We start from the raw sequence: 21,777 nt of genomic DNA, 5'->3' as shown, positions 1-21,777 counted from the left end.
AAAACTTAAAGATTTTATACTTGTCATTTGAAGTGAAAAATATCAGTAGGTTTTGAACAAACTTAGCTTTTTCTTATCTTGTTATTATGGATAGAAGACAATTGTCAAATGTCGGGCCTGTTTGGCACCCTAGTTTTTTACCAAGTTTTTTAGCTACTAGTTTTTTAACAACTTTTGCTACAGGAACCCCAAAAAACTTTTCAAAGTTTTTTAACTACACATTTCAAAAAGAGTGAATGGCCCAAATGGTCACTAAACTATTAAAAATGGCACCCTCTGATCACCAAACTTTTTTTGTGGCCAAAAAGGTCACTAAACTGGCAAAAACGCTCCAGCGAAGTCATGTTACCGAATTTCAGCGGTTTCTCATCCGGTTACAAGGTCCTTGAGTTGTATGAATATTCTAATGGGGGCAAAAATGTCCAACAGTTTATTGGGACAAGTGAACCCATAGAAGCCCACGTCAAAATCAAAATCATTACCAATTCCCCTAAAACTTTGCAGTTCTAACAGCCCCATCTCCGGCTCCTTTCCCCTCAGCTCCTTGCTACTGCTGTTGCTCCTAAATCAAAACCTTCTTATTCTTCTCAATTGCCGTCGCCACTTCTGGAGGCATATATTTCTCATCATGCTTAGCCAAAACCTCAGTGGCCTTAAAATAACATTTCCCACTCCAAATAAACCATTCCATCTTGTGATTGCTACTACTACTATTTCGCTCCTAATAAACCATTCTACCACAACCAAATGCCTTTCCCGGAACAAATCCAGCAACGAAGCCTCGTACTTCACCAAAATATCCATCATTAAGTCTGTGATCATGAACTCCATCTCTGGCGACGAGGGAATCTGCGTCAAACTGCCCTCTAGAACGAGCCCGCCAAGACGGAACTTGGATTTTGAAGGGTTTTGGGAATATTTCACAAGGGCATCGGCTGGGGTGACGTAGAAGACGAGCTGGTCTTGAAATTGGTTGAGAACGATGGCTATAAACCTCGCGATACAGCTAAAGGTCAGGGCATAAGTCCATAGCCAGTGGGTTTGGAGTTATCTGGCTCGGGCTTCGATGTCGGATCGATTTGGACAAACAGGTCAAGCTGCCCTGGTGGAGAAGAAGCAGAGGTTTGGGAACAGGTTGTGGTGGTTGGGGAGATAGAGGGAGAATATTGGGTGAGATTCCGAGAAGGTGGTGGTGCTGAAAGAGTTGTGATAATTGTGGTGATGGAGGAAGGTGGTGGTGGTTGTGGTAGCGGCTGGTCAAAGTCGGCAGAGAAGACAGGAGGCTACTCGACAGTCGACAGTGCATTTGGAAACAATCTATGGCTTCACCTGTTCCAATAATCTTTCGGACATTTTTGCCCCTTGACTATATTCCTCAAATCTACATTGCCCATGCCACCGGACGAGAAACCGCTGAAATTCAGTAAAATGACTCCGTTAGAGCTTTTTTGCGAGTTTAGTGACCTTTTTGGCCATAAAAAAAGTTTGGTGGCCAGAGGATGCCAATTTTAATAGTTTAGTGACGTTTTTGGCCATTCACTCTTTCAAAAATCTATACACAAAAAATTTCTCAAAAACTTTTCTTCCTCCCTCACCCAACCCACCGCACCAGACACCGCCTCCACCACTTCTCCCGACGCCGGTCACCTATTCCGGCACCGCCGGTAACCTCAAAATTTTTTTTTGAATTTTTGAGTCCCTCATCCTCAAAAATTTATTATATATATTATATATTTATATATTTATTTAAACATATTATAAATATTTTATTTTATTTAAAATATATTTTTATATATTTATATAAATATTATATACCATATAAATTAATATTAATATAAATATGTAATTATACATTTATATAAATATTATATATTATAAATTTAATATATATAATACATGTTATATATATTACACATTTATGTATATATATTTATGTATATTTATATACAATTATATTATGTATTATGTATAATATAATACATTTATACATAATATTATAATATATTCATTTATATATTTATATAATATTCATTTATAATAATATACAATTATTACATTTGTAAATATATTTATATTATGTATTATATATAATATAATACATTTATATATTTTTATATAACTATATAAATATATTTATTTATAAATGTATTATAAATGCATAAATATATATAAATATTTAAACAATATAAAATATTAATTATACATTTATACATAATATTAATACATTTATACATTTATAATAATTATATTAATACAGTTATATATTTATAAATTATAATTTATACATTTATATAATATTCATTTATAATATATACATTTATATTAATTATACATTTATAAATATATGTATATTATGTATTATATATAATATAATATATTTATATATTTATATATAAATTTAAAAATATATTTATTTATAAATATTTATAAATGTATTATAAATGCATAAATGCATATAAATATTTAAACAATAAAAATTATAAATTATAAACAATATTAATTATACATTTATACATAATATTAATACATTTAAACATTTATATTAATTATATTAAAACTTTTATACATAATCATCATATACATTTATAAATTATAATTTATACATTTATATAATATTCATTTATAATTTATACATTTATATTAATTATACATTTATACATTTATAAATATATGTATATTACGTATTATATATAATATAATACATTTATATATTTTTATATAAATATATAAATATATTTATTTCTAAATATTTATAAATGTATTATAAATGCATAAATTTTTAAAAATATAAAATTATAAAAATTATAAATTATAAAATACTCAAAAATATGTTTTAAAATACCTCTAAAAATAATCCAAAAAACGTCTACAATAACATTTCAAAAACTTCTACAAAAAAGTTTTTCACCTTACAAAAACTTCTACAAAATTTTTTCAAAAACTTCTACAAAATTTTTTCAAAAATTTCTACAGTGCACTACAGTAAAGTTTTAGACAAACTCCCAAAAAACTCAGGTTCCAAACAGGCCTGTCATTTGTAACGAGATGTTAGTAAAATTAGTACATACATACGTACGTACATACTTACATATATATACACATATATATATATATATATATATATTAGATTTAGTGATGAAATGAGCTGTTACCAATTTTTAATTAATCATAATCAAGTAGAAGATATTAATCTTTTGTTTTGTTATTTAAATGATGAAACCGGGTATGAATAGATCATTCTTTAACCATATGTTTTTTTTTTGGTGATTTTAATCCTGAATGTGATTTTTGAAGTCCTATGGAATTTTTCTAGGGTTGTAGTTTTTTTTAGTCTTACAACATTAACTGTAGTTTGGAGTCATTGAACCATTCTTGCGATTCAATTATAAGTATTGTTTTTAATAGTTGCATTTGTTGATATACTAAATTATTTTTTATTGATATATAATAATTATATTTTTTATAGCTATTCTTGGTGTTGTAATTGAGGTGTTTCCATTATAAATTTTTGTTTCTAATATATTTTTCTAAGTGTTTCGCTGGCTATGAAGCAAGAGACCATTATCATGTATAATGTGGACATTCCTCAAACTGCTGAATTGAGGCTATGGTGTCAGTCATTAGGATAAGATGGAGCTAATTGATTTGATGCAATTAAATGTTGATATGAGGGAGTAATTCATTTGTGTATGTTGAAATTTCCTTACCTGTGAGATTAGGATTGTAATTAAAGGTTTAAATTCATAACTTGGAAGTTTACTTTGCGCAATGAGAGTGTAAATATTTAGTGTTTTCACTTTTTTCAAATGATTAATTCTCAAAAAATAGATATTTACACTGTATTTACTATGACATTTTAGCAAGTAAAATTAACGAAATTTGATCAATCAGAAAATTTTGATATTTAAGTTCGTATATTATATGAGTGGTAAAGCACGACATATGTTATGAGCTATACTAAGAAACTAATTGATGTCTTTTGTAAAATTAGTGAATGACATTATCGAAATATAAGTTTTCACAAATCTAATGTTGAATTGTTCGCATTATATGAAAAGCTAAGCACCTAATGTTTTGAAGTAGATATCATTTTTTGTTCCATAGCAGATATGAAAACCCTCCTTGCCAGTATTATCCCATTTTGGTGGCCAGATTGAGAAACAAAGGTTGCTTTGATGACATAATTTTTGTGCAAGTACTATAGATATCTAAAGTGCTCTTATCAGTAGCTTCCGATCCCCAATTAGGACGGTGCAAATTTCTGGAGAACCGCAGGTTCAACGGCTCACTCAATCCTCTACCATATTGCATCTCCCATACTAATGAAATTTCAGATGCTACCTGCTTTAAGGACAAATTACAATAGGCATTTATACAAATGGCTTCAAAAATGACTCGAATAAATATTCGCAATTTGCATTTCTTGGCACTGATTCTAATGAAATCCAGCTTGTGCTCCCCCATACTAATGAATGAGAATCAGATATAGCTTTCTAAATTAAGCCCTTACAATGCCGCAATCACGTTTCGATTGGGACATATCAAAATGCACAACAAACAAACGAAGTGAATTTCATGTAAACTGTTTCCTGCTTAATTTGTTATACTGTCTATAAACAAGGGCATAGGGCATCATAATATTAGAAAGTTGCTTATTGTAGCATCATCTTTGACCCATCAGGTATTTGGTCTTCACATATTTTGAAGTACTTGAGGTAATATGATTGGCCTGAAACCGTTTCCTAGAACTCTCGGTAGGAGGAGCCTCTTCTAATTCATCATCTGTGCCAATCATTGAAGAGCCCAACCTGGTTTGTTTAGCTATTCACCTTAGAATATGTTCATTTAAGTAATAGTTTAGTATATAGCCTCTCTGCTTTGGCAAGGTAAGTACCCAAGGGCGGAATTGATCAAACTTTGTCCAAAAGATTTGGAATGCATTCTCACAACATCCTTGAACTTCTTTTGTTCTTCTAAAGTCCATAACTTGGAAACCTCTTCTGCCATGCAGTCAATTTTCCATTGCCAAAAGGCAGGCCCTATATCAGATTGCAGCTGGATTTTCTTAGCATTGATGTCCTATCTGACACATTCAATAGATCCAGGGGATATACATGAACAAGACTTAGGACTTTTATTCAATGGTTTTATACACTGGAGAGCTAATACTAATACTGATAATCATTTCTATGAATATGTTTAATATAAAAGTAGTTAGAGCAGTCATTTGTACTTCTCTCATAAGAGCTTATCTTCAGGTTTCCATTGAGTATCCGAATTTCAAAAATTAGTTTCATATTTCAAGAATGCAACGTTTAAATGCTAGATCAAATCTTAGAGGTATTAGTTTGACCAAATGAGATATGCTAATGTGGGAAATCAAGTATATAAAGACTACACAATTTCAGAAGGAAATGCCTTGACATAAAATTAGAGTGAACAAAGAGAGTCAATTCCAAATTCTAGCGCATCTTGAACAATTGCAGAAAACCATGGGTAACGGTAAAAAATTGGTTAATTTGCACTATCTGGCAGGTGAACCTGGCCACTTGTAAGGTATAAGAGTAACTAAGAACCCAATTAGTTCCAAAGGAGAACATAAGAATGATGCAAGAAGCAGCTTGCTTGAATAGAATAACTGAGTTAAAAGCCAAAAATTTCCCTTGAAAAAGTTACACAAGACATAATAAAGGAGAGTTCCTAATAATGACAAAACTTTTATACAAATGATAGGGAGGTCAATGCTCCTTACAACTCAAACCTAAAAGCATTAGAACAAACTCTGTCATGGCTTATATACAAGGTGGGAGAAGGAAATAATAGGAAAAAGGGGAGAAAGAGGATATCAAGATCTACAGGAAGATTCATTTTGTGGCATCAACTTTTTTAGAATATTTTGTTCTTAAAGTGTCAACAAAAGCTTATTCAGAACTTATTTTAGTGCTTGTAATGTTTTCTCCACAAACTTCACCACTATGCTACATTTTGTAAGCTAGTATATCTACATTTATATCAGCATCTCCTATCATCTATCGTGTACCTTATCCTTCGAAGGAAATCTCAATCAAAACTGGACCTCATGAAGATTTTGACTTTGGTGGATATCCTCCTTTGGAGAAAAGAGACAAATAGTTTATAGCAGACAGCTCAATGACTTTGCACTGTGGCTAAATTTTATGGACTGGAATTAGCACTAACGTCAATGATCTTAACAAAAAGGATAATGTCCAACAGATTATTGATCACAAATCCACCTAATTCCAAAAACTGAATAGTAACTAATTAAATAAAAGCACCACAACTAGAAATTTACATGCATCAGTTGAATCACAATTCACAACACCATCAATTAAAAACATAGATTAGTTTGTATCAATTCAAGTGTAGGAAATTAAACTTATAGATTCCTTCACTCTAGCACCAAACCGAATGCGTCTAAAGAAACCAAAATTTGAGGTCTCGTACAGTTTAATTAGATAGCGGCCTTAAGAACTCTGGTACAAAAATTTCAACTAGCAGCAGCCTACCTCGTTTCTACAAATGCATACGATGTAGTAATTTATTCAAATATATGGTAGACACTTGTAAAAAATAAAAAGAGGTGCCATGGATTGAAAAGTTAAAAGAAGGAATAAATACCCACATATGTATTACAAAATCTTCGCCAGACAACAAAATGCATTCTACAAAGAAATAAATTCCCCACTTGGGGGTATTATGTTATTGGGGGTATTATGTTAATTAATCAAATTGAGGTTGGCATCCCTCCCCCCTTGGGAGTTTGCCGTTAAAAAAAAGTATTTTCTACTAATATGAATGTTTAAAACAAATAGAAAATAAATAGGACTCTATCATGATGCCTTATTGGCAACGCGGCAGAGCTAGAAAAAATTCTTAGTGGAGGCAAAAGCAATATTAAATTTTTTTATTTACTCTTTTTCTATTTTTTTAAGAAAAAAACAATTCACCAACAAGTTGAAATAAAAAACTTTTTTATAACTTACTTTCAAATAGAATTTTGTGACCCACATATTCTTTTAGAATATTAGTTCATGAACCAATTTAGACGATTATGTAATTCTTTCATTTCTTTTATAAGAAAACTCAAAGAGCACATTTGAAATTATATCAAAATTATATAGCTACTGTAGGAATTTAAGGGGGCAGTGGGACCGCCCCCTACCTTAAATCCGCCACTGAATGGGATAAGGTTCACTTGAATTCAAGCTACTATTTGTCAACAAAAACTAGAAGCCTGAGCATTGATATACTCAGTTTCGAGTCCTGCGCCCAGAAAGAAAGAAGGAAAACAATTAAATATAATTTGATCAAACCTTGAGGTTATTGAATTGAAACGGTCTGAAATTTAGAACAAGAGTCGCGGCTTGGGGTTTCATGAAACTTAAAATTGAAAGAAAGGGGAGAGGGGTAGCGGCAACCACTAGGCACTAGCTGGCGGATACGGGGCAGGAGCGGTCGTCAGAACGACCGCTCCTGAACGGTCTCCTCACAAGACCCAAATGTGAGGCGAGAAATATTCCACGTCAGGAAGCCTTCAACAGGCCCCAAAAACGACGGCGTTTCAAATAAAAAATGTTTAGCCAAAACGGGAACATGACGGACCAAACGGAAGAGTTTGAAATTTGAAAATCAAGTTCAAAATTTGAATCAGCCGCATAAAACAAAACTGAGAGAAAAGAGGAGGTATCCTGCTGAAAGTAGCAATTGACAGAAAAGTGGGTGGAGAGAGCTGGGGTATGGTGTTGAGTGAATAAGGAAGAAAGCAAACAAAAAAGTGGAGAGCCACACAAAACAAAACTGAGGGAAGAGAGGAGACGTCCTGCTGCAGGTAGCAATTGATAGAAAATTGGGTGGAGAGAGTTGGGGTATGGTGTTGAGTGCATAAGGAAGAAAGCAAACAGTGCAGTGAGAGTGTTGTATGCATTTTGAAGCTGGGTATGAGAGTGTTGTATCCATTTTGAATGCGTGCAAGGCAGGCGGCAAGGTAGAAGCAAACAGAGGAAATTAATCATCTCACGAAGCCAGATTTTGTCGTGCAACTTAATAGCATAAGCAACTGCGCTCTCCGAATTCGGTGAAACATAAAGCGTATGGTGAAGACCAAGGTAATGTTACTGAATACAGTCTGTTAAATGAGTAATATGTAGTTGGTCTATGCTCATCATGCAATCTTAGTTTGCTCCTCTCCTGACCATGCAGTGTGTATAAAATGAAGACGTAAAGTTCATTGAGGTGAAGCAGATGAAAAGACATATATGTGAATAATAAAAGGGTGTACCTGGTGTTGTAAGTTAATTACATAATGTAAGAAATATATTACAATGAGTAGAAAATACTTTGTTTGGCCCTCAAAATGTAGAAATAGTAGAAAATGCGCAATTGGCTTAGGCGCTTGTTATTAACGAATGATATAAGATCCAGTGAGCTAAAGAACCTAGAACCTAAATATAATCAGCAGAGTGGATGTACATACAGTTAAAATAGACTTACACCGTGTGACCAATACGTTACAGTCTATATAACTTAGTGTACATGGAGTTCTATTAGTACATAAATAATGCCGTTGTCTTAGAATAAAAGTAAGGTGATGTGATTCATTAATCGTATTGATAAGTGTAATAATAGGATTTGGTATACGAGTAATGTGTGATTCATAATACATTATGAATGGTAATATACATTTATCTTGTCGTTTATGTACATACAATTCATGAAGTGTTACAAATTATGGTGTTTGATGCATAATTGGTAGGAGCAGAAATAATGAATTGCAGCAAATTGACAGAAGATAGGATCCCTGAGTTGGGAATGGAGTTTAACAGTGAAGAGGATACGTACAAGTTTTACAACAAATATGCCTTTAAAATGGATTTTAGTATACGCAAAAACTATCTGAATAAAGATAAAGATGGCGTGACCACGTCTAGGAGATATAGTTGCTACAAGGAAAGTGTGAAGTGCAAGTACGAAGGTGATGTGATGCCAAAGAGGACACGAGCGCCGACGAAAATGATCTGAATGTGGAGGAACGTGATAAGATTCAATTTGTGAATGAAATGGGAGAGGCAGTAATCGCAAGAGGATTTAAAAAATGTACCAGTGGGAAGAGAAGTAAAGTGATGCGAAGTTGGGTCGATAAATTTGACAGATTAAAAAGAAAATCTAGATTGTCAAGAGCTACACAGACTACGGTAAGGATCCAATAACTATTATGGTAAACATTTATGCTACAACAATGTTATCGTAATTCCCTATCTACAATCCATAAGTACCATTCACTATAAAATAACATTATTGTCGTGTCAATAATACAGGTCTCAGAATCGGAGCCGACATCGATTTCATTTGATGAACACATGTTTATGGGATGCCGTTCATCAATTGACTCAGTTTCGGTTAGTATAAAATAAACATGGCTTTAACTTTTATTTGGATGTTTCTTACAGCACAATTAGTTATGATGACGTTACATTGTGTGATGATTTTGTTACGGCTGACATCCCTCATGATATACTCTTTTTGTCTGTTTTATATAATTATTTGACCCATACAAAATTCGTAGATGCATTCAATGAGTTAGTCAGTGAATGGCCCTCCAAACACTGTTGCTCCCGAAATCGAGGAAAGTCTAACGGTATGCATACATTTAGTAGATAAAATAAGGTCCTTTTTTCGTATCGTAGAGCTACTTTTTCTTTAATTGTAATGGTGGGCACCCGAACGCTATCGAAACATGCATATTTTGTAGTTAACATATAATGCTTTAATGACATATTATTTTGTATTATCCGAAAGTCCACCGATTGGCTAATCAGGGGCCTCATGGCAGTGTCCCTACAGAATGGATGCACCCCAAATTTTTTATATTTTTCAAACATAACTCCGTCAGAGATATTTTAATGGTTTGAAATATCATTTTTTATAGTGTCTAGTCCAATTTAGCTTTGGAACTGAGCAATATAGGCATTGCTAATGAGTTGTTGATAATTGAATAATTATATTGTACAACGTAGGCGGAGCGTGCAACAATTTCAACACACTGTAATAAGGATGCATATCATGTATTTTCACCATCACCCCAGGTGACAAGCTTTTATCATTACCCCATATATATATGGTGTCTTGTTAATTGGATATTTCGACAGCGTATATCATTAACCGTATGTATCATTAACTATATTGACTGATTTGTCATCGTTACATATTTCAGGAAAGAAATAGCACCTTGGGATTGCGACTAACTATTGACATCAACTCCCCTCAGTTGCAGGTTGATGAATGATGTGTACCTACAATTTTTATGAATACAAAACAATTGGTTATTCCAAACAATTGAGTTTGTTGCTCTCCGTCCCCAAGTTCACCTCATTTACTGATGTTCGTACTTGTCCAGAAAAGATATTGCTCAATTTCGATCGGTTCCGTATTGTAAGCTTGTTTTAATGTACAATCTCTCAATGAATTATGCTTGTTGATTGTAATTCTAAAATTACTTCAAACATTAGGTGTCTAGCACCAGATTTGCAGTGTCTAGCACCAGATTTTTCAGACATGAAGGTGTCTAGAACCAGATTTGTGGTGTTCGTGGACGAACATTTACTAAATGCAGCCATGTCGTCCCTACCAGGGAATGCCGCATATGTACGTTACAAGAAATTAATAAACTGTTACAACTTATTGATGTGCTTGTACAGGCACCTTGTCATGTTCGTATATGTTAAAACTTAGATATGTGGCTTATAATTGTGTTAATGATGAGTATTACAGATAGTATTACAGGCACTTCAATAGGTATTACTCCTTTAGTACGGAAATGAAGTTACAATTGGCGTCTCGGATTGGTTCCACACGACCACATGCCAAGTAACAGTTTCGCAAAAGAACATGATATTTCATTGGGACAACTAATTTGAAAGTGGGGTAACTAATATTTAAAATGCAACAAATAGTCATAACGAGATGTACAGATTGAGTTACAACGAGTTACGTGTATGTTACAATTCATTACAACAATGAATTGGCAATCGGCAGCTTTTCGTCTTCTCTAGTTAAAACTAGTGATTTTACAACTAATGATATTTCCCGATATTACAACTAGTGATACTACAGTTATTTAACGTCCGATGAACCTTTCCTCTTCTCTTGTTTGTGCAATTGCTCTTGGCACCAACAATAATTCCTTCTCTCGACACATTAAATTTCTTAGACACTTAATATAGAGATGATCATTTCGAACCCTACAACATTACATGTAGCGAGGCCTTCTCGAACATCTCATTAAAATAGCGAGATCTTCCCGAACATTAAGCAAACCTGGATGCGTTTAATTGGCTCCCAAGACTTGGTTTAAAACTGAACACTGTATTGATGAGACTGTAATCCTTGTTGTAGGGAGGTTGAAGATAGCAAAAAATGAATCGAGTACACAGATCCATTGCCACTTTAATATGAAGAGAAATTTGAAGTGTGAAATTGAATAATAATACGGACGAAAATGAAAGGGGGACGAACAAACTGGAGTCTTGTCTGTGTAAGGGATATACACCTGCAAGGGGGTTCTTTTATAGTCCGCAATACCCTCTAATATGGTAAAATATCAGACCCCAACATATATGAGACCAACTAGTACATCACAGGAATGGAATCTGTTTACTCAAATACAGCGCATGGACCATACAATCTTGTTAAGTTCAATAAACATAATATTTGGATGTAGCAAGGTGATTATGTTACAAGGCTCCGATGTTACAATCTCGAATGCAGTTACATTTTTATCATACAAGCTTACTGTCACATGTGCTGGTAGAATTTACTTGACTGATTGCATAATGGTGCTCTTCTTTGTTGCATGTGTAGACTTGTTCTTTATCTCAATGTCAAGGCCTCCTAAAATGCGAAGAACATGTATTTAATATGATTTCATATCTATTGTTGTGTAACAAATTGTTAACCAATTTGTAACAGTTTTCAAACACACTGTAATTAATAGTTTTCAAGCACCACTGTATTAATTTTCGAACACACTTTAACATTCTATTAACTATTTTATAACAGTTTTCAAATACACTGTAACTTACCAATAACTATTTTGTAACACTCTTCAAACACACTGTAACTAATAGTAACAATAACAGTTCTGTATTAATTTTTAAACACTGTAACACTACAAAAACTATTTTGTAATACTCTTCAAACATACCGTAACTTTCCAATAACTATTTTGTAACACTCTTCAAACACACTGTTGCTTCCTTGCTCAGTTGTTGTCATGGTGGCCCCTTGTTGCAATCCCTGACTGATGTTATCAGGCACAACTGATGAGGTATAAATTGGATTCTCCATGTCCATTACATCTTCATTCAGCTCTGGAAGTTCTCTGGTTTCAATAATTGTCCTCGTAATTGCATCGTTTTCTTCATACTGCGCTGCATTATGCTCATCTTCTTCAAACCATTTCTCATCAATTTCATCAGCATCATCATCTTTATCGTTGCCCCCTTTTTCAGCAGATTGAAATTCTAGCTCTTCTTCGGTATCAGGACTCGTGTACATTGTATAGTTCTCATGTATAGATTTTTTTCCTTTGTCCAATGCTTCAGGCCCAGAAGTGGAAGTTTTTGCTCTCGAATGAGAATACAATATTTCTGCAATCTTTAATATCCTTCATTGGTTATTAACATCAATGTTATACAGCTCATTTAACTCAGCCTGTAGTTACATCACAACATTACCAATCCATAAATGAGCCACTTGCTCTCAAGAATGGAAAACAATACATGTATATACATATATGAACAACTTCGTTAGCTTGGCAGATAGGCTGATATTTGAAAGTGATTCCAATTTTGGCATTTTCAAAATGCCTTCCTGCGAGCATCAAGGTGACACACAGGGTTGGGGATTTCAGTTCCATTACTGATCCATTTATGTTCACGTCGAAGCAAACTTCAAATCTTGGGTTAAAAAATAAATTGGCCGATACATGGCAAGAGTAATTTAAAAACTCACAACTGCTATGGGTTCAACGATGTAACGTTCCATCTTATTCTTTGCGACACCTTTCCCACCCCAATTTAGCAGGCGGGCAAACATGTCAATGACCTGATCCTCAATCAATTTTTTCAATTAAATATTAGCAAATAAATAATATAGAGGTACTGTATCATTGGTCACAAGGCAGCTTGGAAAAGTAAGCTAATCATGGCCATCAAATTTAAATTCCTAACCCGATTCGAGACATGCATGCCATTGCCAAGTGTCTTCAAATCAACGCGTGTTAGGGAGAACTGGAACATTTGAACCAATATGTCCCTACCATTGCATTACACAAAATCTTACAATAATTAGTTGGTACAATAAGCAACTCTGTACAGCTTAATAAAATGATAGAAAATGCTGATATCGAACTAAAGCCTTGGTGAGAAACTTACTTGGGATTCTTGTTTGGGTCCCATGCGTAGGCAGCAACCCTTTTCTCATATAAGTTAACTGTCACATGTGCCGGCAGGATATACTCGGTCGACCTTAACATCGTGCTCTTCTTCATTGCTCGAGTAGGCCTTTGCTCAACTTCCTTCCCCTGACACAATCGAAGACAAGGATTAAGGATTTCAGAGCTTGTGTTATAACTGGAGACTGTAAAAATGGGTGTTGTGCATGTAACTTGAGGTCAACGTATTTGTAATAACCAATGAACACTTTGTAACTGTTCATTAGATTATATATCTAATATATGCAAGTAAATTCTCAAAATACTCTCTAAAACTATTCTGTATCGTACATTTATTTATTAACCATGAAAATATAGACAAAAATATTTAACCAACCTTGTCGATTTCGACCATATGAACGTAGCCTTCTCGGAGTGTTTGCATCAAATGCAGGATTTTCATGCTGACTGGGATTTGACGGTTGTTCCTCTAGACAATTATCTTCACCACATTCACGGCTGTGACTATTATGCAGCTCCTGTTGTTGTTGATCTTCTATGTTCGCATGCAGCTTCTTGTTCATCTCTAAGAAATCATTGTTTACTTCAGCTGGACGTCTACTTTCAACACCCGTGACTGTCCTCATTGGTGTCACAGTGCTCGAAGATGGGCAAGGACCTTCATCCGTTTGCTCATTGTTATTTGTCACTGTACCTTTACCATTTCTGTGGTCCTCTCCTTCACTCTGTCCACTCACATTCATAGCATCATCTGTTGCTCTACCACCTCCTTCACCATCGCTAGCCTGAAGGTTTTCATTATGATCTTTGGCACCCGCATCTTCATTATCATCTTTCTCGTTTTCTTCACCATCATGTCCTTCTTCTGCAGATTCATATTCAGATCCTTCTTTGCAATCGGTATCCCGGTACATTGCCACATTCTGGTCCTTATTTTTTTCCTCCGTATACAATGATTCGACCAGATCGCATGCTGCTTTTCCCTGACGTGCCATTTCTTTCTCATATACTTTTTTCTCTTTCAGGTACTCCTCTTTTCGCTTCATCATGTCTTCCTTACTCAACTCATTGTATGCTGCTCGGGCAATATTATTATACTGCATTGTAATATCACCCACGTTAAACTCATCTACTTTTTGTGTCCTCACTTATATTCCATATACTTCTTTCTAAATAGTAGATTGCTTGCTTTCTTTATTATGATGGATATGCATACCTCTGTCACCTTCACTCCTTTCGCCAAAACCTTACATTGATACTCTTTCCTGCCCACAAAGTCCAGTGAAACAAATTTAATACTGCTGTTAAATAATGATTGCTATTTTCTATTACCTACAATCCGACCTGAATTTCATCCATGGATTCAACAGTGGAAGTGGTTCCGCAATCTCACTTGTTCCTGCTACCTCCATTTGCTCATCTTCAGCTGTGTTTGTGGCCATTTTTTTCCTTCTTTTCCCTGCCTTCTTCCCACTGCAATATGCCGATAAATTATCACCAACTTCACTTTTTGAGTGCTATACAAATTGTGAGACACAAACATTAGCCACTTACATATTAAGTGATTTAGATGAAGCCTCGGGTTCTTTGCCACCAAACTCTCTTACTGGCTCATCTCTACCACCTTGGCCACTTGAAGTTCTCGATCTTTTTCCTGCCATCTGAACTAAGAGTTATACAACTGCACTTCAGTTCTATTATGCTTCCCAGATTATTCTGAATGCATTACAAAGTAATAACATATATAATACATCACTCTCAAATCTCAATAACAATACTTTTAAAAACTTGTAACTTTCCTTCCACACTATGTTTGCCAAAATTAACAGTGAGTTAATTATTCTACGGGGCAAATTCCACTTATGATCTACTCTCACTCATTTATCATTTTTTACACAATCGACTTTGTCGCGCCCCACTTTTCGAAATGAATTGTGTGAATTGTGTGTGAAGTGTGGTGTGAGCATGTGCAAAAATGAAAAGTAAAAAGGCCATGGGACTTTGGAAAGCGACGATTTGGCCAAATGAAATTTTTTAAAAAGGGTTTTTTTAAATATGAAAACGGAGTCGCCACTTGGTATAGATTTGGGGTGTACCAAGTCACCCAAAAAGTGTTTTTAAAGACAAAGTAGTAAAAACCCTTTTTAAAACGACTCCTAGTCCACGTAAGCCAAAGAAAAAGGTTCGGGGGTCACGTTTGACAAAGGGGAAGGCAAGGATAGAATCCAAGGCACCCCTTTGACCTAGCCAAGGCTAGTTGCGCGACTTAACCTTACCTTTCCTAATTTTCTACCCAATATATGTTCGCACGTTGGACATGACTATATGAATGCAAAAACCTAGACCTAGGGGGATCGGGGGAAATTTCTCTTCAAAGGTCGAGTGGTGCCAATCACATTAATTGTGAAGCCCAATAATGATCCTTTTGGAGAGGTCACACCTAAATCTAAATGACGTGAAAAATGAGTGGAATGCATGCCATGTGAAAGTGTAAGTTTGTGTGAAGTGAGAAAGATGATAAAAGTAATAAGATAAGAGTGAAGGTGTGCAAATGTAGATGAAAGTACTCGTGTGCGAGTGAAGATAAAATGTTCGTGTGCAAGTGAAGATAAAAGGGTTCGTGTGCAAGTGGAGACAAAAAAGTGTTCGTGTGCAAGTGAAGGTGATAAAAAGGTGCATGTGTGCAAATGAGACAAAAGTGAAAGTGTAATGATAGAGTGGATTGAGAATGCATGAGCCTAGGGAATTCATGCGTATTGGGTACGGGGAGACCTAAATCGTGACTTGATTTTCCCTTTGATTAGAAGGCGAAACTAGCGTGCTAAGGCTATCGAGTAGCCACACTCGCTCGTTTCCCTTATCGGAAGGGGACCCTCAAGTGAATGGACCCTACAACTATCATGATATGCAAAAATCCTAAAATGAAGGGAAAGGGGGTTCGAGGAGCATGCCAAGTGATAAAACTAAGAAAAATGCATGATATGTGGTGAACAAGCAAATGATATGCTAATGAGGGGGAAATCCCTAAGGGTCTAGCGTTGGACTAGCCCATTCTATGAATTCCGACTAGCGTTGGACTAGCGGAAACGTACATTCATCCATTCCATTCATTCATGGCTATGAAAGCAAGTAGACATGCCAAAATACTCGTAAACACATAGCACATAACATTTAGCATGCTCGACTAGATGCAAGAGCCTAATAAAGCAATTAAACATGTAGCAACAAAAACAAGCAAGCAAGGGGAAAGGGAAGTGGACCAGATGCTCTCCGAGCCCTATCTATTACAAGCCAAGAGGTGTACACATACCCCATAAAAGCATAAAGGGGAAGGGGAAATGGACAGATGCTCTCCGAGCCCTATCTATTACAAGCCAAGAGGTGTACACATACCCCATAAAACTTAAATAAAAGCAAAAGCAAGTAAATGCATGCAAGGAGGTAAGGAAAGCGGAGTAGGCATGCATATTCACATAACACGTAGGAGCACGTAGGGTCAAATGAAAGGCAAATGAAGGATAGAGTGTACCTCCCTTGAAGCGACGCCCTAACGCAGTGAAATTACTAACTTACCCTCCAAAATAATAAAAAGGTCAAGGTACCACTTAAATTATCAAATAATCACACGAAACAAAAATTAAATATGAAAAATGAAAGTTAAACACTAAATTGAGTCAAGCAAAGTATTTACATAGACAAACCAACCATGTACAAAGCAATTAATACAAGAGGGACTTAATTAGAAGGACTGAAAATTTCTGAAAAAAGAGTAAAATAAAATTCCAAAATTGATGACTTAAGATGAGACCCATAAAAAATCAAATGCAAAAATGTGATTAGACCACAAATCCAAGCTAAAAAATTCTATTAAAACTTATTGAACCTCAAAATGCATCCTAAAACTCACTAAACGTCTTACCCAAAATCATGTCAAAGCAAACCAAAAGCAATTAAGATTCTAGAATGACAAAAGTGATTAAATTATTCAACTAATTGGACCATAACAAGACAAGGGAGAACTTAGGGGGTTAAAGTGCAAGTGTTTTAGGACCTAATTGTAAGAAATCAGCACATATTTGGGCCTTTGAAGAAATGATTGAAAATTAAGGGTTAAAGCATAAATTTCAGAACTATTTCATGCATGCAACGTAAAAGATTTCTGCATTTTGAAGTTCTCTGCAACTAAAACACATGCCGGATGCATTCATTTCTTTTCTTCGCATACAGATTTCAACCACTTTGATCGGAAAAACTTTTAACCACAACATTAAAAATTAATCTAAACGTCATAACACACAAATTCAGAATTCGAACAAACTCAAATATAGAAGAAAACTGATGCAAAGACACAAGGAAGCTACGGCATTTCTTATCCATTTCACCATCCTTTAACAGTTTCAGCCGAATTGAAAACTGGAATCAAGGCAAAAAGATAACAAAGCTTTCTTCCCATTTTTATCCTAAAACATGTAGATTTAATCACCAAGATGGTCGGACACAATCATGCAAAATCTGAACAACTACAACAACTTAAAACATTCCTGCAACCAGAAGAAACTCTCGATATGGATTGAAATTTGATGAGTATCTAGATTTTTTAAAAGCTAAACAAGCAAACACAGCCAGTCTTAATCATCCATTCAGCCGAGCATTACATCTTTGTTTGCCGCAGAATCAGAGCTGGAAGTCTGAGTTGCTTAGCAGCAAAAGAAACGGCAAGAGACGCAGCTCACATAAGCCTCTCGGTTCAAACATTTAAAATGCAGCAAGGCAACGTAATCCAAATTCCATGAATACTTGTGAAATCCCAAACTCTAGCCTTTCAAGATGACAGACCCAAACCAGAAAATGAATGCCCAAATGCAACTTAACCAAGAAAAACACAGCAAAACTATCAAGGGGACCTGAGCATAGCCAGCGAAAATAGCAGAATGCAGCGAAGGATGATTATCATTCACGTGGGAGCTTGGGTGTTTGTCTTTCAGCAACTATTTGGACATGATGCAAGTACTTCACCCCCCAAGCATAAAAACCCAACACCCCTTGTCTAATTCTTCTTTCCAACATAGGGTCAACCAGTAAACTGGATGACCGAAGTATTGGCGAGCAAGTGCAGGTAAGAAAAACAGCAAAAAAGCATGCGAGAACTTTTCTGTTTCTGATGGATCAAACGAAACTTGTCTAACTTCAGCAAATTCCACGGAAAGAATCCAGGCGAAGGAAACAAAATGACCAACTTGAAAAATCTGGTTCGCAATATCTGAAAAACTTTGTAACTCTTCCATGTTTACTTCATCGGATTCATATACTTTACAAACAATTTCCGATCTAAAATCATGCAACCATACGACTCAACACTAAGCAAACCCAATCGATAGAACAAGAGGTGAGAACTGCAAAGCTTTACCACATTTCAACCTTAACAAACATCACACAAGCCAAGCAAACATACCAGCCCCACTGTGAATTTTAATCCCAAAGACCAAACTTAAACCAATCTACAGAAACGAAATGGAAAGCTACGAAGGACCACCGACCGACATGTTGCAAGAAAAAGATATCAACCCGCGATCACAGAAAACAGTTTCTAAGTCTAAAAGGTAAAGGTGTTACCTTTAACTACAAGATGAGCCGGGGAATGACCGTGAAAGGATTGGGAAGATTCTGCTAGGACTTCGAAAGATATCAACGGGAGGCCAGTGATGATGGCGCAGCACCGTCGTTGCAACCTCACATTTCCTTCCTTCTTCGCACTGTCGCCGCTCTTTCTATCAACCGTCCTCTTTTGCTTTCTTCCAAGGTTTTCCTTTTTCCCTTACCAGAATCTCTATTTCTACCCACGGCCCTTTCTATTTTCTACCTCCCCACGTGGTTCCCCCCTCCTCTCAGTTTTTCTGGTTTCTCCTTTCAGCCCACCGAAGCCTCAGCTCTCCTCTCGCCATCCCTGTTTTCTTTCCCTTTTGCTGTGTTTCTGTCCCTCCGGCCCTCTCTCTCTCTTCGTGGGTTTCTCCTGTAGCTCTTCTCTTGCTCCTCACTCAGACCTCTCCAATTTTCTTAGCCGTGAACTCTCTCTCAAACCAAAACCCTTGCTCAGTTTTTCTTTTAGCCTGCCGATGCTCTCCCCAAAAAACTCCCTCTTGCGGCTGATGTTTTCTTTCTTTTATATGGAACTCCAAGGCCCTTAAACCCTCCACTGAATGGTCAGGATGAAGGCCAGCCTCTGCCTTCATCCTGCCCTTCAATGGCACGTACGAAGTTAGCCCTTTGCAAGCTGCCAAAAATGCAGCTTGCAGGCCACGATCCCTTTTTTTTTTTTTTTTTTTTTTTTTCAAGAAAACTAATACAACTTGATAATTACAGAAATGATAAAATAAATAATAACAAAATTACACAAACCAGGTAATAATAATTATAACAAAACAAAAATAATTTTAAACAAAACACTAAACAAAATGGCCATTTTTTAATTTTCAATTTTTCTCTTTTCATCATTTTCTTTCTCTCAAAATAACTTAATAAAAATAACTAAAGTGCCCAAAGATTGAATTTAAAGAAATAAACATATTTTGGTGAACAATTTTTCCTTTTTTCCTTTTTCCTCTTTTTTTCATTTTTCCAATCCAACTAAAGCCTATTTTTGAATTTTTCTTCTTTTCCTCTTTTTCTTTAATTTCTTTTTTCTCCTTTTTATGATTTTGCATTTTCATTTTTCTTTCAAGAAAGCAAAAAAAACAAAATGACTAAAATGATTTTTCTTTTCTTTCTAAAAACTCTATAAACTTAAAAACTAAAAAAACAAAAAACTAAAAACTAAAAACTAAAATCTAAAACTTAAAAGTGATTAAAAACCTAAAATGACAAAATAAAAATGAATAGACAAACTAAAAGGGCAAAATGAATAAAACTAAAATAAAATAACAACTAGAAATGCAAAACACACAACAATGAACTAAATGCAAGCGATCTAAAATAAAAATCATGAAATAGATGCCACATACAAATTATTCAAAATTTGGTGTCTACAGTTTGCCCCTCTTTGTCTGAGTTTTGAAAAAACTCGAGACAAAGAAGTGGACACCAAATACTTACCTGTGTTATTGGGCTGCAAAAGATTCCGACGAACCGGAATTCTAATACGAGACTGACCCGAACATGAAAAAATAAGACGGGACTGACCCGAACAGGAATTTAAACGGGACTGACCCGAACATGAAAAATAAAACGGGACTGACCCGAACAGGAATTTAAACGGGACTGATCCGAACAGAAAAATAAAACGGGACTGACCCGAACAGAATTTAAACGGGACTGACCCGAACAGAATTTAAACGGGACTGACCCGAACAGAAAAATAAAACGGGACTGACCCGAACAGGAATTTAAACGGGACTGACCCGAACAGAATTTAAACGGGACTGACCCGAACAAAATTTAAAATTGGGATAGATCCACGGGATAGACTCGAACAGAATATTTAAAATTGTGATAGACCCACGGGATAGACCCGAACAGAAATGTAAAATTGGGATAGACCCACGGGATAGACCCGAACAGAAATTTAAAATTGGGATAGACCCACGGGATAGACCCGAACAGAAATGTAAAATTGGCGATAGACCCACGGGATAGACCCGAACAGAAATTTAAAATTGGGATAGACCCACGGGATGTTGTGAAGTTGGCGGCACGAAATCCAGGCGTGATTTTTGGAATGTTGGCGGCACGAAATCTAGGCCCAACTTGATGTTTGGAACGTTGGCGGCACAAAATCCAGGCCCAACAGAATTTTTGGAATGTTGGCGGCACGAAATCCAGGCCCAACTTGATTTTTGGAATGTTGGCGGCACAAAATCCAGGCCCAACGTGGTGATGTGAAGTTGGTGGCACGAAAACCAAGCCCAACGTGACATTTGTGATGTTGGCGGCACCTAGTCCAGGCCCAACGTGATAAAGTGAAGTTGGTGGCACGAAAACCAAGCCCAACGTGATAAAGTAAAGTTGGTGGCACGAAAACCAAGCCCAACGTGATAAAGTGAAGTTGGTGGCACGAAAACCAAGCCCAACGTGATAAAGTGAAGTTGGTGGCACGAAAACCAAGCCCAACGTGATAGAGTGATGTTGGCGGCACGAAAACCAAGCCCAACGTGATAAAGTGATGTTGGCGGCACCAAATCCAGGCCCAACGGGATTTGGTGAATGGTCAGTGGGATAAGACCCAGTCCTGCCATCCAATTGGTCAAGAAATTGACTTTGATTTGTCAAGAAGCAAGAAATTAAATTTGACTTTCCAAGAGACAAGAATTTGA

General features: G+C 35.7%; 1 pseudogene; it reads right to left on the bottom strand.

The window, feature by feature from the left end:
- Positions 1-562: 562 nt before the first annotated feature.
- LOC113780335 lies at positions 563-1,077 on the bottom strand (annotated as a pseudogene).
- Between the last annotated feature and the right edge of the window lie 20,700 nt (positions 1,078-21,777).

This window comes from Coffea eugenioides, chromosome 8 (genome assembly GCF_003713205.1).
Source record: "Coffea eugenioides isolate CCC68of chromosome 8, Ceug_1.0, whole genome shotgun sequence".
NCBI lineage: Eukaryota > Viridiplantae > Streptophyta > Magnoliopsida > Gentianales > Rubiaceae > Coffea > Coffea eugenioides.
Note: the sequence above shows the minus strand (reverse complement) of the source record. Positions and strands in the feature narration are given on the sequence as shown.